Here is a 7,012-nt window from a genome sequence, read left to right on the forward strand (position 1 = left end):
GATATTATGAAATTGATCTATTTTTATTAATTTTTATTTATTCATATCATCTAAGCATTAATTACAATAAATGTATTATCATGACATTATCTTCTCTTTTAAAAAGAAGTTCTATGAAGAGTGGTAATCACATATTAAGGAAGTCTAATATGTGGTAAATTTTATTTGATATGTACTTTGATCTTTCTTTCCTTTGAAGGTAGTTGATAGGTCCTCTGAGCCATTGATAATGTCTCATTTTAAAGAGGTGTCATATATATGTGTTTTTACTTGAAAATGTACCACGTGCCTAATTCTAGAAGATAAATAGAAATACAAGAACAATCCTATCAAGTCTAATTAAATCTTAAATAACCTTAAGTAAATCTTAATAATCTTGATTGAACTTAGATCAATTCAAAATAAATTTAAAAAAAAGTTATAAAAGAAATATAAAGAATTTTTAAAAAATACTATAAATAAAAAATTAATATAATTCTAATTAAATTCTTAATTAAATCTTAATCAAATCTTAAGTCAAATCTTAGATCTAATCCCAATTAAATCTTAGGTCAAATCCTAGATCTAATCCTAATTAAATCCTAATTGAATCTTAATTAAACCTTAGATCAAATCCTAATAAAATCTTAATTAAAACCTTAGTTGAATCTTAATCAAAACTTAAGTCAAATCTTAATAGAATCTTAATAAAATCTTAAATCTTAAGCAAATCCTAGATAAGTTTTAAACCAAATCCTAAACAAATCATAAACCAAATGAGAAACCAAATTCTAATCAAATCCTAGATCTTAAACAAACTCTTGATAATCTAATAGTAAATTGAACTTCAACAATTAATAATCAAATTTTTGATATCAATTCAAAATTTACACACTTCTTAATATCTTAGTTAGAAACAACCACAAGAAAGATGAAATCAATCACTTTTATTGAGAGAAATACAAGATAATCCAATCGGATATTACGCGGCCTCCTATTCTAATATGAAAACTAAACTTCCAATGCCAATATCTCCTTTTTGAACTATTGAATTATTCTCAAATTTTACCTAAAATATTAGAAATTGACTCTAATATCCATACAAAAAAATTTCACTTCAATCCACTTGATAAATTACTAAAGATCTTAAAAATATTCATTGACCATAAAATTCTAATTTTTGATATCTCAATCTATAAAAATCTTTACACATCTCAATCTGATTATTCAATTGACTTCAAAATTTGTACATATTTACAACTAGTATACCAACATATTATTCAAAATTCAACCATACACACATAAAAACTCAAGAAATGCTAAAATATATAAATATATTTTTATTTTTTAAAATCTAAACTAACCAAGATCATTATTAATTTTGAAAATCTTTTCAAAACTCAATATTGATTCAATTGATATAAAATTAATGCCTAAAAATCTCTCTCCAAGTGTACTCTTGAACTTCACTCTCTAATCTAACAAAGAATTCTAGAATCATTGTAGGTGTATGGTTTTGTACCTTAAGGTTTGATTTTGACTTAGATTGCCAACCGATGTCAAGGACATGAATCTCGAAGAAAGGAAATCTTTAATACACTCTTCTATCACTGAAGAGAACTAGAAAGTCACTCAAAAGATGATGTAATATTAACTAAAATGGCTATTGCCAAAAAACCAGAAGACTAGAAAGTCTTGAAATAAGACTAAGACTAGAAAGGCATTGGCAAGAGTGAAGAAGGTTTCACTCTTGCGTCCATACATACTATCTAACTAAGAGCCACGTGGCGATGTCTTATATGACCTCCAATATGTATTGACTTTGCTAGTCACATGTTTTATCTTACAAGGCAAGTTATCTATATATGCGCCACATAGTTGATTTGTTCCACAAACTACTATACAGAGGTAACTTGTTCTACAAGCTACCAATACATGGTTAGCTTTTTGGCCAAGTTTCTAACCTACGAACACATCTAAAGTCAAAACCGCATCTATGAAGCTTCTAAGAAGCTTTTCTAGAAGACTTTATGAAATTATTCTATTTTATCTATTTCTACTTAATCATTTAAGTAACTATTGAGGTAAATACATATGTCCGTGACAACCTGTTTTTTTTAATTATCAATTCTTAGCTGCTTCTGGTAAATTTTACTATTTTTTTTTTATATGCTTATGTTATTTAAATTTCTAATATACTTTATTTTATCTTATTTATGGTCCTACAAAGTAAATAGAAGTCTTTTTTTTTTTAAAATAATATTATTACCTTTTAATTTTATTATCTTTTTTATTATTATTTATATTTTTATGATATTTTTCTATAATATTTCAAAATAAGATCTTTTATATTATACTATTTTCTTCTTTCTTTCAATTTTTAGTCATGTTACATCACAACATCTACCCTCCATAAACTAGTGCATCCTCTAGCATACATCAAGTTTTCTTTATTACATTAAAATAGAGTTTTCTTTATGTTGGTCAAATTCTTGATCTTCAATTTGTTCCTCTCAATGTCTCATCTCAATGTCTTCTGATAGTTTTTGTTCTTCATCAAAACAAATATCTTCATGTCTTTGTTTAAATAAGTTAATTTACTTGCCTATTATATGTATCTTCAATTCTACACTATCAAGTTCTTGTAACAAGTATGTTCCATTGTCATATACTTATTTGACAATATAAGATCCAAATCACCTCTTTGCAAACTTTCTTGTTTTATTATGTTGATTATCTAAGCTATTATCATAAACTAACACTCAATCGCCATCTTCAATTTCCTTAGGTCGTAATTATTATTTTTTATCAAATCTTTCTTCATTCTTTTTTCTTGCTTCTTTCAACCTCTCTATTTCTACTTCAATATCATTAGGTCTTCTTTCTAATTGTTAAATTTGTAATATTAAAATTTCTTTTTTATTGAAATCATCCTTTCAAAGCAATATATTTTATGTAGATACTATTTCTTCTATTGATTTTTGTCCATACATTAATTCAAAAGGCATATAACCTATTATTGATCTATGAATTATACAATCAGTCCATAGTACAAATGATAGTAGTCTAAGCTATTTATATGCTTTGCCATTATATACCTTTATTAATGCCTTAACAATAGATGAATGTCCATGCTTATTTTTACTATTATTTTTTGGATTATACATTGTTATTAATGAAAGTTTAGTTTTTATTCTATTAAAAAATTCTTGTACTTTTCTTGCATCCAATTTATCCCTATTTTTTATAATCTTCAGAATACAACTATAGCAAAAAATAACACCTTTCAATAAAAATCAACATATACTTCTAATACCTTTTGTTTTTAGTACTTGTCTTTCAATCATATTTGATAAATCTTCTCATACAAGTACTAAATACTTCATTTGTCTAAGTCTCATAGGCATTTCTACTAAATTCACCACCCATTCACAATATAAAGCTAAAAAATATGTTGGATGTAATCCATCTCAATGCCAAATGTTTGAATACACTTGGCAAGTTTCATAAGATCCTACAAAATTGACTACATCTTTGTGCATGTCCTTTCATCAACATTTTTCTTTCAATTTAATAAATATTTTTCAAATATTTCAATGTCCTATCTATAAATTTTCATGAAATTCCTTAATAATCTTTTGTTGACCTTCTAAATTACATATAATCTATTTTGGTATTTTTTTCTCCTCTCGAAATACTTCCATAAATATCCATCATATAAAAAATATCTTTAGGCTTTTTTATGGATTTTCTTAAGTTCTTAATTTGTTCAATCTTTTTGTTGCTTTAACATGCTTAAATACTTCCTAACATCTTTTCATTTTCTTTCATATAAATTACTTAAAAATATTTCTAATCGTGTATTCAAATATATACCTTCTTCCTTTAATAATTCATTAGCATGAAAATTTGTATCCATATCATCTTCCAAATCAATCATATCTTTTTTATTATAATATCTTATTCTTGATAATATATCTGCAATTAAATTTTCTTTTCTTACAATGTGTTTAAATTCTAAATTCATAGATTTGATATATGCTATCTACTTTAATATAACAACATCAAGAGTTGAAAAACTTATAAATATACCCAATAAAGCTAGACAATCTATTTTTATAACTATCAAGGTACCAATTAAATATTCTTTTTTATTTTTCATAGCTATTATTACATCTTATAATTCTCTTTTAATTTGTGTACATTCCCTTTGCTTAACATTCAAAACCTTTGCTCTAAACCTTATTACATGTTTATTCCCTTATTCATGATCTTGTGTAATTATCTAATCTATCCCGATTAGACTTGCATCAATTGTTAATATCATTGGCCTTCCACATTTGTAATTTACTTTCTTTAAAGTTAGAAGTGAAAAAAGAAGTTCTTTCAATTTATCCACAGTTTTTCTTTGTTCTTCTTTTTATTGAAATTTTTTATTCTTTCTTTAAAATTCATATAATAGATTTGCTACATGTGCAAAATGAAAATACATGCTCTTAAAAACCTTCTAACTTTTATTATATTTTCACATTTTTTTATTTTTTTAATAATAACAATCTTTTTTATACTTAACTTGCATCGATATGATCCATACATGTATCCTACTACCAAAACTTTGTTTATTTTAAACATTGATTTTGTCTTCAATAAGATTAAATGAACTTCTTCTAATCTTATCAAAATCTTTTTATAATCATCAATATGATCCTCTACAAATTTTTTGCATTCTTTTGAATCCAATATTTCATCTTTTCTTTCTTCTTCATATCTCTTAATTGGCATATTATTTAGAAAAGTTATTTTTATTTTTGAAATAAAATCCCTTAATACCTTATGCATTCCATTCATCATACAGGCGACAAAATTTGTAGTCCTTTATATTAATGTACATCTTTTGACTAATCTTAATTGTGTCTTTGTAGTTGTCAAATTTTTACTTTGTATTTCCAATTAATATTAATCATATTCCAAATAAAGATCTTCCATAGAATAAATTATTCTTGTTATAAATACCTTTGCAAACTCATCTACAATAAGACTTGAATCCATATTTTTAATAGTTACCTTATTAACTAATTACATATCTTTTATAAATATTAATGTTTTATTTTTTTTAGTATTGTAAACCATCAATTAGAATATAGTGTAATAGGTGGTTTTAAAATTTCTATTATAATCTTTTCATTGAGTAATTTGATTAGCTTTGGCAAATGTGCCTTTAGAATTGGAATTTGCATCAAATTCCATAGTTCATGTGGAATTGTAAAAATGACCATAAGTACTATAATATTTAAATCAACTCACTTTATTTCATGTGATTCAAATGCAAATGTCTTATCATATTGTGAAAGTATCTCTTTCAAACATCTTTCTTCATCACTTGTCAAAAAATTTTCACATCCAACTTTTAAACCATCTAATATCAATTCATCCTTGAATTCATAATCTATTTTTTTGAATATATTAAATTAGGTTGTATAAAAGCCTTTTCAATTCTTTCCTCAAAATCTAATAATAATAGCAATGCCATTGATTTAATCTTCTTTATAACTGTCTTATATTTTATATTTATCTTTACTTCATACTTATCTATATGTTCCTTTACTACATCATAAAATTGCTTAGAATGCACGTTTATTATCTTATCACTACCTTCAAAATCTAAATTCAATAATATTTGTAAATTATCTATAGTATCATCAAAGTAAGATTCTTCAAATATTCTTGATATGTATTCATCTTCATTAATTATTCTACATTCCTACAATTCATATTTCATATTTTTGTTTTGTTTTTTTTTTTTTTTTTCTATTTTTTTCAAATTATTTATATTTTTTAATAAAATATATCCATCTCATTATAATTCTATAATGGCAGGAAGCCATCACCTCTTCAACCATTATAATTCTACTTTATAATGGCTTCTAGTAAAAATCCTTTGAGTTATCTAAATCTTCAAATTCTTTTTATATCCTTGGCAAAGATTCCTCCTTCAAACTAACTCAATTTCTTTTATGATTTGTACAACCTATTAAAAATTACATTGCCTTCTTTCCATCTTCACTTCTTATTCTTGCATAGACCAAACCATCATCCATTAACTTTATTTCCATTCATATAGTAATAATATATGGTTGTTCAAATAGAATAGAATATGTAGACATGTCTTGCACAAAGAAATTTTAATCATGAATAGCATCTCATATCATCACTTTGATATTTAGACAAGCTCCATACAAATCTCTCTTTGAATTTTTTGTTGCTCTTCTCATCTACCTATATTCAATATCAATAGGCCATTTTCTTCTTTCATATAATCCTTTTGATATCAAATTAATTTCAAAACCATCATCAATTAATGCTACAATTAATTCTTCTAAATCTTTCAATTTTATTTAAGTTTCTATAGTAGCGATTGTCCAATGACTTTGAAAATAATGACTAGAAGTGTGAATCACATCTTTTTTTTTTTGTAAATCTTACTTATAAGATGTGTCCAAAAAATTACATTTAATCTTCTTTATCTTAATTGCTATCTATTATTCTTATTTTTTGTGCATTTGATGTCATAGTATCTTATATAATTTTTTTTTATTTATTTATTGTGTCAATAATAATTTCATGAAATTTATGATTTATAATTCCTAGGATTTTACCGATTCTACCTTTTTACTTAAAATCTGCTCCTTTAATACCTTCTTCAAATTTGTAGCAGCTTCAATATCAAATTGTAATTTATAAGTATGAGTATTTTTTTTTTTTTTGTAATTTTTTTTTTATAGAAATATTCTTTGTTTTTTCTTCATACATAGGATTCTTTTGTTATTGTGCTTTTTCTTTCCTTATAGTTCTTTTTGATGGCCCTTCAATATTTTCATCTTTCCTTTGTTTTTCTTTTATTAATACTTCATGTTGGCTCCTTGCAATATAAGCATGTATTGCTATAAATCTATTGGATCATTCGACCTAATAATTTGCCAAATATTATTGCTAATATGTTTTAAATCATATGTAGAAAATTTTCTCTTTTTAC

This window comes from Physcomitrium patens, chromosome 20 (genome assembly GCF_059467195.1).
Source record: "Physcomitrium patens ecotype Gransden chromosome 20, ASM5946719v1, whole genome shotgun sequence".
NCBI lineage: Eukaryota > Viridiplantae > Streptophyta > Bryopsida > Funariales > Funariaceae > Physcomitrium > Physcomitrium patens.